General features: G+C 38.7%; 1 protein-coding gene across 4 annotated transcripts in view; it reads right to left on the reverse strand.

The window, feature by feature from the left end:
* med25 (mediator complex subunit 25) overlaps positions 1-2,187 on the reverse strand; it is a 22,216-nt gene extending 20,029 nt beyond the window's left edge. For all 4 annotated transcript variants that reach the window (XM_037978806.1, XM_017419507.3, XM_037978807.1 and 1 more), the window contains exon 1: positions 2,052-2,187. The gene's annotated coding sequence lies outside the window, so the exon portion shown is untranslated. The remainder of the gene's footprint in view (positions 1-2,051) is intronic.
* Positions 2,188-12,527: the final 10,340 nt, after the last annotated feature.

The raw sequence follows: 12,527 nt of genomic DNA on the forward strand, positions 1-12,527 counted from the left end.
ATGCGAACTGGAAGGGGTCGAGGGAGGGAGGGAGTGCAGACCTGATGTGCTTCATGACTAGCCGCTCGAAGCACTTCATAAGGATGGGGGTGAGTGCGACGGGACGGTAGTCGTTGAAGCTGGATGGTGCAGACTTCTTCGGCACCGGGATGATGGTGGTGGCTTTGAGGCACGTAGGAACGACCGACTGGCGCAGCGAGGTGTTGAAGATATCCGTGAAGACATCTGCGAGTTCCCCCGCACAGTCCCTCAGTACTCGGCCAGGTATGTTGTCAGGACCAGATGCTTTACGGGCATTGATCCTGCTGAATGATCTCCTCACACTGTCCACAGACAGTGTGATCACCTGGTCACCTGGGGGGGGCGGGGACTTGTGTGCCGGTGTGGTGTTGAGGGACTCAAAGCGGGCAAAGAAGTTGTTGAGGTCGTTCAGCAGGGGGGTGGAGCTGTCACAGGTCTGTGGCGGTGGCTTGTAGTCGGTCAGAGACTGCAGTCCTTGCCACATGCTGCGTGAGTCCCTGCTGTCGCTGAAGCGGTGGGCTATCCTCCTGGAGTAGTCCTTCTTCGCCATCCTGATGCCGCGTGACAGGTTGGCTCTAGCTGTCCTCAGGCCAACTTGGTCTCCTGTTTTGAAGGCTACGTTCCGAGCCTTCAAAAGCCTGTAGACCTCACCTGTCAGCCACGGCTTCTGGTTGGCTCGGATGGTAATGGTCTTTAAGATTGTTACATCATCCTTTCATCATCCTAATATATTATTATTGGTTGATCTTAATGATCTGGCTGGAGCATATCTGGCTATCATGTCACCAAGACATGTGAGGGCAAGGCTTTTAAAAACTAAAATCTTAAAAACAACTGTAAGAGTTACAGGTATTAGTGATGTGCTCCCTCCTTCCTGTGTGCGTTAAAATTCAGGTAGCAGTGTCCTGAACTCGCTGCAGATTTGCAATCAATGTTTTAGTAGGGAATTATAGTAAATTAGAAAAGAAAAATGTTTTAAAATTGAACGTTCAGGCCCTTTGTTTTTAGCAGCCTGTCACAAAGACACAATTTGTTCTCACTTCTATGTGAATGTTTAAAGAAATTCCAAAGATAGCACATTGTTAAACATAAAATAGTATTTTAACATCAACAAGGTGATTCTCACAGAGCTATTAGCTGAAGACTTGGCATACAGCTGATGATCAGCCGATGAGCAAACTGCACATTTTGCTGTCATGGCCAGGTTCAAGAACTGAACAGGGAATGAGTGAAAAAGCAGCCAAAGAGTCCAAAAAAGCCCCCAAAACAATAAAAAATTTAAAAGACTAAAAAAGTCTGGAGTACTACTGACGATTTTAACAGTTTACAAGAAAGTCTGGCTGCTTGGAAGCAAAATACAAAGAGATAAGGAATGGTTTAAAACTTTTATATAGTGAAAAAAAGGTTAAAAAACAAAAAACAACTGGACTTCTATTCTGTAGTTGAAGATGTTTCGCTTCTCCTCGGATGAGAAGCGAAATAGAACTCCAGTTGTTTTTGTTTTTTATCATTTGTTTTGGATTCAGCATGTCCTAAATAACTGAGAATCTACACCAGCATTTTGCTCCCTGCAGTACTTTGCGGTGATCTCACGTTTAATTCATTAAAAGCAGGACATTCAAAAGGAAACCGAAAGAAAATTTGTTTAGTCGTGCAAGCTGCTGCCAGTTTTTCCTTTCTAAATATCAGCATTTTCAAGCCACCTTTGGTAGATAAAAAGCTTTTATAAAAAAATCACATCTTAACTGTTAAAGTAACCAGTTTGGATAACGGGAAATCACTTATAACAGGTACATTTTAGCGAAATAAAGCTCATTTAAAACCAAATACTAAAAAAAGTAATTTGTTAATTTTTGTTCAACGCTAAAGTCGTAAATAACTTAAAATTAAAACCTTCCCATGATAAATAAATAAACTTAACAGTGCTTTTTTTTCTTATTTTGCATTAGCTAAAACGTAAACGACATATTTAAGCTAAAACTGTTAAAACAACTTTAGTGTTTCATCCGATAAAAGAGATCCAAACAGACCTGATGTCCTGCAGTCAGCTGAAGCGGTAAATTTAATGCAGAAACAATATAAATTAAAACTGAATAAACAGAATGAAAGCTTAGCTAGCGAAGGGTAGCATGAACGTTTGTTGTATTATTAACCGGAAGTGACGCATCGGCCCGCCTACTAACTGTAAATGATTCTTCTTCGCCTATTTTTTTTAGCGGAAGACAAGACGCCTCAGGGCGCAGTGCTCCCTCCTCAGTTCGAATTAGGTATTACAAAACCTCTACAACCTTTAAACACAAGTTTATGTTTTTTTTTGTGAATCATTTCAGTTTTACCTCTCAGGACTTCTTTTTTAACAAAAATGGAATCTATATCTAGATGTAGCTATTCCAAACAAATCTATAAAAAATCAATAAAATTAACTATGATTATATATGGTATAAAAAGATGAACTACATCAAGAAAACAGATATGATTAAATATTATGAGGATGGAGAACTACCATCTATAGACTTTGATTTCATGAATAGAACTCTTAACATGAATTTGTTAAAATTGTTTTTTAACTCTAATAACCCGTGTTTTCATTTTCCCAAAAATTTGTCTTAAAAAATGGTCAGAATCGATTCTCTTTTAAGCTGTTACTTTATGACTCCCCCGTCAAACCTTCATAGTTTCACCAGCAAGTGTTGTTACATTGGAAAATTCTACACAATCGTAATGTGACTCCACATAACTAACCAGTCTGGAATAATTGTTATATCAAAGTTAAAAGTAAATCATTGTTTAATAAGGACCGGATAGAAAAAGGCATTTGTTTGGTGTTACATTTAGCTGACAGTAATGGCTGCCTGTTATCATACGATGCTCTGTGTTGTCAGTATTATTTAAAAACAAACAAAAAGTAATTTAAATTTACTAATAACACCATTATTAAACCTATCCTATGCTTGATTTCAGGTCATTCACCCATTGTTCTCTGTTTACATGACTCCAAACTGTCCAATAAGATCATTAATCACACATTTGGCAATATTCTGCATCCCATTATTCCATTTAAAAGCTCCATTTGTCAATTTTACCCACCACAATCAATTCATTAATTGCGCACCAAATACCTCAAACCTACAAGTGCTCCAAAGAAATCACTTTAAAACCTTAAATGGATTCTATCCTGTTAGTCACTTTATTCAACACTGATTTAATATTGAAACAAACAACTGTCATTTGTGATGCTGTGGAAACAACTGATTTATATTTTTACTCCATGCATGTTGAATTAAGTTGCCTCTCTTAAAATGCTCTTAAACAAAAACATAACTTACAGTCTTATTATGGGTGATTACAACGATGACTTTCTCATAAACACTATTATCATCCTGGGGAAACTTTTCATCCACAAAGCCAAAAGTCAAGCAATAATTCTGTTTTTCACAATAACTTTATTTTGTATTGTAAAGCTCTTAAAATGACAAATAATATGCTTTCCAACTCCGTTCTCAGAATCTAAAACCAAGCCCTTTGTTTTGTTTCTCCTTTGTATTTTATTTATTTCTTTTCTTTGGTTGCAACCATCTGTATCTTTTATTTGTAATGTGCTTTTTGAATTATGTCTTTTTGTATGTACAAATGCACTTTTCTTTTGTATACATGCATTTTCTTTGTACAATAATAAAAAACCTTTCAGGCCTTCTTATAAATTTACCCTGCATTAAAAGAAAATTTGTACTTTATGTTATATAAGAAATGTTGAGTACTTTAAATGAAAGTTATTAAACCCAAATTAGATGGTAATTTTGGAAACTATAACAATAAATTACAAAATTGACTTCTGAGATTTTTTTTTTTTAAATTAGGAATCATAGATTGAACATGATGCACCTCTTGCAAAAATTAAATTTAAAATCTATACCATTTTTGCTAATTTACCACAAAGAGGTTCGCATTTCTGCTTTCTTCCTCAAAACATGGATGGTCTCACATCGTGCATTTGTGTTGCAGGAACCAGATAAATACCGCAAGCATCTTACCTCACAAAATTATGCTTTTGAGAGATTTTGTACTTTGAAATGGGGCTGCAGGGAAAATGAGTGATGAGAAGGAGCGGGTATAGAGAAAACAACAAATAAAACTAAAATATGGTGGTTTTAGACCTGCATCCAGCTGTAAGAGGAACATACTGTAGTTTATTCATGTTTGATTGTTCAACTTCTCATGCAGCCAAAACTATCTGCGGGTGTTCTGTTGTCTTGGATGTAATTGTTTTTATAGACAGGAGCAGTGAATACCACTTTAACCTCTGAACTCCATCGGTGCAGGTTTTCAGACAGTTTGTTCTTAAAAGATGTTTAATGTCAGCCTCAAATTCACCTGATGGGCACCCTGAGGCAAACGGAGCAGGAGGCCATCAGATGGGATGAATTCCTCAGCTATAAAGAGTCCACTCTACACTTTACTTTCTGACCAACACTGGAAATACAAGCTAGATGATTCGGAATTAAATCCTTGCAGAAAGTAGGTCTGCAAGGTTTCATGTGGCCAAGTTGTCTCAGAGAAAAGATAGAAGCAGAAAAAGAAGAGAAGCAGATCACGAACCTTTCGTTGTTTATGTTTGTGGTTGAAGACTGAAGAGCCTGATGTCCGTTTTTGATCAAATCATCTTATAACTTTAATTAATAAAGAAGTCTTATCTGAGCTCTCAGAGGACGAACGCTGATTTCCAGATGCTGTTAGTCCAGATCTCCAGGAGATGTCAGCAGATAGTTAGTCAACTCCTGCAGCTTCGGGCGTCTTCTGAACATGTTTCATGTTGGAAAAGCTCCAAGGACAACAGAAACAATGACTGCAGGTTCTTCATTTAGAAAACAAATCTTATGACTTTTTTCTGGTTAGTCTTTTGATCACAAACTGAGAAATTTGTTTTTTAACTGAACATACGGTTTAGTGGGTTTTAAGACTTATCTTTTCTTTAAATACTGGTTTATTCTTCTTTAAATATAAAACAGATTATAACTCCTACAGATACATCCTCTAACACATTTTGTTATCTGCTGCCAAAGGCTAAGTGGCGATAATGGTTTTGCTTGTGTTTGTTTTTCTGTAGCGTTAGCAAAATATCTCATGAACCAGTGGACGGATTTTAATGAAAGTCTCAGAAAGTAATTATTGGATGTTCATCAACATCTGATTAACATCTGGAGTAAATCCAATTCAAGGTGATTCACGTCTGATCACGCTAAAATTCCAAGCATTGGAGTCAACACTGCCTGTCAGTCAGCAAAATATCTCATGAAACACTGGACGGATTTTAATGGAACCTTAGTAAAGTAATCAGTGAATGCACGATTACACGACTACCTTCAGGAGTCAAGATGGCTGCCACAGCCAACTGACCTTAGGAAACATAAATGGCTCCAACTCCGCCGGTTTTATAGAGACTGAGCTCAGATTTGGTGTGGTCATGGCTGAGAGTCATCCTCAACACATACTCTCATACTATGAGCATAACATTGAGCATAATGTTATTTTTAAGGTTTGACCAAAATGGCGCCAACTCTGTCATTTTTCAACATAAGAGGATCTCCGTTCAGACAGTCTGGCATAAAACGCAGCGGGTGATATGCATTCCTTAAAGGAATACAAGGCCTTTAATTCATGCAAGCTTTTAGTCTGTCTTATATAAACTCACATGTTACATCCTGCACAGCATCATGCAGGCAGCTGTTCAGGACAAGCACACATCCGTGCACACTCCCTTCTATATATAGCACCTTAATCAGCAAGTTAACAGATCAGAGCCACACACCAGCAGCTACATGTGTGTTTTCAATGCATCGGCACACTTCTCCTCATCGGCCCAACAGCGCCGGCTCCCCTGTGGCGGTGCCAGGCAGCCAGGCAGCTCAGCACAGCGTCCCACAAAGCCGCTTCAGAGCTCATCAAGCTCAAACCCCCCCACAGACACAAAGCTCTGTATCAGTTTAACCCAAATTCTGCAGAGGAAGACAAGCTGTGGGCTCCAGCAGTTTCACCATTTAGGTGCTGGAAAGTGGGGTTGCTTCTGGTATGAGTGAAGGATGTGCAAAAACAAGAGTTCATGCCCAAGGCTAACATCCAAAACCCCAACAGAGCTTTTTATTTGGCCCGCCGCCGAAAGGCGAAGGTAGATGGTTTTCCTAGTGTCTGTTATCAAAATATCTCATGAACCACTGGATGGATTTCAATGAAACTCTCAGAAAATAATCACTGAATGTGTTTCTATAGATGACCAACTTTTACAATCAACCTCATTCATTATAGCTGCTACAGCCAACTGAACTTAAAAACCACAAAAATGGCTACAACTCTGTAGTTTTACAGATATTGACCTCAAACTGCGTGTGGTAGTAGCTGAGACTGATCCTCAACACATATTTGAGTGTTGACAGACTGCACAGGACCTTTGTCTTAAAGTTTATCATTAAATATCTGGAGTCAACCTAGTCTGTCAGCAAAATATTTACTTTTTAGTGAAACTTGTGATAAATAATCATCAGATGTTCAACTACAACTGATTAACGTTTGGAGTCAAAGATGGCTGCTGAAGCCAACTGGCCTTAAAACACATAAATGGCTATAATTCTGTCACTTTTATAGATACTGTTGTAGCTGAGATGATTCATAACCCATAATCCAAGTACTTCTTATTGTGCAAAATCTTCACTTAAAACTTTGGTTTTAACATTTAGAGTAAAGTCTGTTAGTCTGTTAGAAAAATATCTCATGAACCAATGGATGGATTTTAATAAAACATTCAGAAAGTAATCTTTGGATGTACATCTACAAGAAATCAATTTAATTCAAGATGGCTGCCACAGCTAACTGACAAGAGCAAACATAAAAATGGCTATAACTCAGTCAACTTTACAGCTATTGAGCCAAAATCTGGAGTGGTAGTAGCTGAGAGTCATTCACAACTCATATCTTGAGCCTGACATCATGTGATGAGATTTTTAATAGTGTTTTTTTTAGGGTTGGTCAAAAATGGCAACATTTCCATCATTCATGTTGATGATCTTAGTCTAAAACTGTAGCATGAAAGGCGGTGGGCGATATGCATTCATTCAAGAATTCTAGGCCTTTAAATCTAAAGGAAACTGATGGGATGGATGATGAATGTTTATTTCTGTGTGTGGATGTGTCTGCATGCGTGGGCTCCTCTTTACTTTGCAGCTCTGCTGCTTGTAGATGTTTTGTGTTTGAACTTCAACACACGATGCAAGCGGTTGCCAAGCAATTACAGAAAGCCTGCTCTCTGGATCGTGTCTTTGGTAAGCCAGACAATGTTTTTACTTTTTTCCATTTTTTACTTTTTTGTCCGGTCCAAAAAATGACTACATAAAATGTGAATGAGAAATACGATGCCATCATGTCTGCAAGGTCCAGGTGGTAAAAAGAATCCATCTCCTGTCCGTTTTACCCAGCTGGGAGGGCCAGATGGTGTCTTCACAACAGGTAATCACAGCCAGCATGCTGTTACATTCAGATCCTCAGCAGAACTACTCAGAACATTTGGGATCCTGTGATGATACCCTTCTCTGCCAGTCCCTGGTTGCCTTTTATCTGTTCACTCTGACGCTAGAATAAAGTTATGAAAAGGACATTTTTTTTAATGATTAAAAAAAACTTGCACTCAAAAGTAGCAGGATTACTGTTAAATTAGTTCTTCCTTGGCAGAAGTTTATGGAGTACATGCAAAGGACAGCTACTTTATTTTTCCAACTGGATAAAGGTTCCACCGACGCGTATTTGTTATATTTAATCATTTTAAAAGGTTTGGGAGTATTTAGTTGGAATGTAATGTTAGATCAACTAGAGAAATTGCATTTTTTTGTGAAAATGCTAAATTCAGAAGGACTTTGCTGTAATTTTGTGAAGAAGCTGAAACTGAGTTGTTAAAGTTAAAACAGCAGAACAGAGAACTGGCAAAACTGAGAGAACAGAGGACACAATAAAATAAAACACAAACTGAAACAAGCAAAACACAAGCTAAAAAAACAAAATGTAGGTAAAAGCTAAAAGGAGCGTAGGAAAACAGAGTAAGATTGCTGAAGCAAATTTAAAAAGTTACAATGTATTAGAATTTAAGTATTTTAGTATCAAAGTCAGAGCACCCATCTCCTGAATGAGATGAACTTTTTGATATGCGAATGGATAAAACAGCACAAGAAGAAGTTAAATTGTAAAAAATGTACAGAAAAATTAAAAAATTAGAAAACATTAGTACGAATGCTGACTCAGCATTCAGATAACAATGATTGGTTGCATAAAAAGAAGTTTTCAGCATGCATGTGTGCAATGTCACAACATAAATTTAACTTTTACATTTTGTGGCTTTATGTCGACAAATTTTTAACATAAATATATCACTCCGTTGATGCAAGGAAGTGATTATTTTTACAAATTTTAGATTTATCAGCAGTAAAAGTTAATGTTTTGCTGTCCACTTTTGGACATCTTTAAATAAATTTCTTCAGTGTGACACAAACAGCCCCCACCCCTCCCCCTCCCGTCCTCTCTGCCTCTTTCAGCTCACTGAACTGAGTGAAATGTCTTTCCGACTAAATGATTTTTTTTTTTTTTTGCACGGTGGGAAAGTTGCCATGGAGACAGCAGCCCCCCTAGCCCCTCCTCCTTTCATTTTTCTCTCTTGGTCTTTAGCATTAAAGCCATGTTGTCACGTGTGTGTGTGTGTGTGTGTGTGTGTGTGTTTAGTTCTTTTTTAATCATTAACAGTCTGCATGTTGCAGGTGAGTGTATCTACATACACACCCATCCTCCTTCTCCTCCTGTTCAGTCCCGTTCTCTCCTCTCTGCTTCAGGTTCCTCCTCCTCCTCGCTGGCATCCTCCTGTTTGTCATCCTCCCTCATTTGTTTAATCTTCTCCCACTCCTCCTCCTCTGTAGTTCCCCCTGCACATTCCTCCACAGCCTGCTTTCTGCTGAAATGTTGGAGCTGGAAATTGCTACTTGATGGGCCTTTTGCTCTAAAAGGGGGGTAATAACCACATGACAAATCATACAAATGATAAAAATAAATAGAGCCGAAGCAGAGGAAAGAAGGAGGGGCAGAAGTCGAGAGGCAAAGAGGGCGAGCGACTGAGCTCTATTTAGGCAAAATGCGGCCACAATAAAGAATTTATGACAAAGTGGCTGAATAATTACACATGAATTAAAGCTCAGCAGAAAGGCAGAGAGCTTAGAGTCAGATCTCTGCAGGTGGAGCAGGTTACCCTTCACCTGCGAGATAAAAACATGGTTTAACGTTCAGTTTTACAATCCAAACCTGAAAAAGTTCCGTAATTGTGTAAAATGTAAACAAACACAGAATTAAATAGTTTGCAAATCCCATAAAGCCATAATTTATTCATAATAGTAAACATATCAACTATTAAAAAGGTCATTTTGAGTTTGATGCCAGCAACACATTTGCTCCAGGTCCATGTTTCCCTCTGTGCAGCATCTCCATCAGTCTGTAAACATCTGGACCTGAGGTTGTCCCGTTCTGTCTGTTCAACAGTCCTGGATGGGAGCAGATGTTGTTCTAAAACCTGGACTAATGCACCCCCATACCATCAGAGAGGCAGGCTGACCTCAGAACAGTTCTCCTCTTTGGTCCAGAGGAGACACATCTGTTCACATCTGGCTTCTTCTTTGCCTGATAGAGCTTTAAGCAGCATTTGTGGACGGCACGGTGAACTGTGTTTACAGACTGTGTTCCTGAGCAGAACAGAACCAGATCCAGCCTTGACCTTTGACCTCAGAGGTTTCTCCAGATTCCTGAAATCGTTTTATTTTGAACTGTAGACGACAAGATATTCAGAGTCTTCCCAATTTTCTATCAAGGAACATTATTTCTATTTTTAATCCCAGGTTCTCTCAGCCTGGTGAACCTCTGCCCATCTTTACTTCTGACAGATTCAGCCTCTGAAATGCTCTTTTTATCCCCACTCCTCTTACTGAAATGTTTCCAAATGACCCAGTTAGCTGCAGAATTCTCCTCCAGCTGTTTCCTGGAAACATTACTTTTACAGCCTTTTCTTGCCACCGTTTCAGTTCTTTTGATATATGTTGCTGCTGTCAAATACAAAATAATCTTTTTTTTTCTCTAAAAAATGGCACAATTTGTTAGTTTCAATATTTGATATGGTTACTATGTTCCACTGTAAATAAAATATGGGTTTTCGAGATTTGCAAATCATTGCATCCTGTTTGTATTTATGTGTCACATACAAGGCAGCACTGTTTGAGGTGTGTGACAGTTAAATATTCTTCATGCAAGTCTGGTTAAAAGAAGTCAGAAACACAAGAATGGATGATACATATCCTTTATTTCCATCACGATTGCTTCAGCCACACTGTTCCTAACACATCCACCAACATCCTGTGACCTGAAGTATCTGCCCTGACTGAAACTCTCACTCAAATCCTCATCGTTAACTGATAAAAAAGTAAACTTCTTGAATAAATTACATATAAAAAACAAGTGAAAATCAAAAGGAATACCAATTTGAGAGAGAAATAAACACAGCATAAACAATGTTAATTCATCATTGTTGTTTTTTTGACAACAGAGTTTAAACAACTGCTAGGTCTCCATTTAGTCATCGTTAGTAGTATTAGTATCAAGTTCATCGTCAGATTTTGCTCAAAGCATCACTTATATAATTTTCAAGTTGACATCATTCATGTTAATATAAGCATGCAAACATGTTTCCCCATGACCATTCAGGACTGCACGAACAAGAGCAGACAGCGAGACGACGGAGGCGACAAGATGGAGGGATGTGAGCCGGGAGCTTGGCCGGGGGAGAAAGGGAGGCAGAGTGGGGAAAATGGATGGGCTGAGGGGGAGGAAAAGGTGGAGGATTGCTGGAGGACAGGAGGAGAAAATGAGTAATCAGACGGTAATCAGGCAGACAGAAGCAGAAGGAGAGGTGAGGGTGGGTTTGCTGACAGAGGGAGGAGGACAATCAGGGAGTGTGCAGGTTGCACGATGAGCTTTGTAATCTATCACAAGCAGGAAGAAAAAGGCTGGGAATGATGGAGAATTATGAGGCCTCGGGACCAATGAATCAATAAAATATCAACTCATACAAGCCGATCAATGCCCCCCACCCCACACTGTCCCCCACAGTCAGTAGACCTGCTTTCTCTGATACAGAGGTAAAGAGAAAGAAACCAGCCTCCCTGTGCAAAAGTGTGTTAGTGTGTGAGAGGATTACAGGAAAGTGGCAACAATAGCTCTAGCTGTAGTGAGGTGTAGTATAATTTGCAGAGGTTACAGTCGTATTAGCAGTGACAGGCATGGCTTTGTAAGTCTGTATTGATTTACACGGGAAGTGCAGAAATTTCAGAAGCTTGATTTCTCATGATACCTCTTCCCTGCTGACTTTCTTTCAGGGGATCTAATTTTGTCATTGGCTGTTAACACTTTTTCTTTTAAACTTTGTTTCCCCCACCCAATGGTTTTATTCTAATAAATATAAGCAAAATACACCAGCGGTTTTCATTTTAGATCCATTTGATTTTACGCTCGGACATACAGCACACACATTAGTGAAAGAAGTACACGATCAACACGGTTACTTACATCAGGCAAAGGGTCAAAGGTCAAGAGGAGAGGAGGGCAGCTGATTTCAGACAACATAGACAATAAAAACTAATGTCTATGAAAGACAGTGTTTTCCCACCAAGTGCAATGAGGCACAAATAGTACAGACACACATTCTCCCTTACCCCCCCCACACACACAGACACACACACACACACAAACTAAATGGCTCCTTTTAAAGACACGAGACAAAATACAAGTTTTGGCTCCAAGACGAGCTATTTTTTAGTTTGTGGATGTCTGGATTTTTGGGAAGTGAAGACAAAAAAATGATGAGCACAGATATCTGTCACACACACGGTCTCACACACACACAGAAAGTACAAAACAAACGCCCACAAACACAGAAACACTCACTAATAAAAGCAACACGGACGTGTGTGTCCTTCTGGAGTCCTTTCAGGGACATGATATGGATTTCTAGACAAAAATGGTATCAGTTGAAGCGTGGCAATTACTTTTTTTTTGTTGAGAAAAGAAAAACATTAGGTCCTGGGATGATAGAAAAATAACAGAGTGGTGACGTCCTCCTGAATGTGATCTCGGAACAGATGCTGTTCTGATCCCAAACACAGGTTTTAGGGAAACCTGATTAGTCCTGCATCAGGAAAAGTCTGAAAGGTGAGAATGATCTCATAGTCCAAGTCTCTCAGACGCTCACACCTACTCCTCTTCAGTGGACTGTAAACATGATAAAACTCCCTTCCTGATGGATGGATGGATGGGTTTTTTATCACAGAAATGGTAAAATTATATCTATCTATCTATCTATCTATCTATCTATCTATCTATCTATATATATATATATATATATATATATATATATATATATATATATATATATATATATAGAT

The sequence above is a fragment of the Kryptolebias marmoratus genome, linkage group LG12, assembly GCF_001649575.2.
Source record: "Kryptolebias marmoratus isolate JLee-2015 linkage group LG12, ASM164957v2, whole genome shotgun sequence".
NCBI lineage: Eukaryota > Metazoa > Chordata > Actinopteri > Cyprinodontiformes > Rivulidae > Kryptolebias > Kryptolebias marmoratus.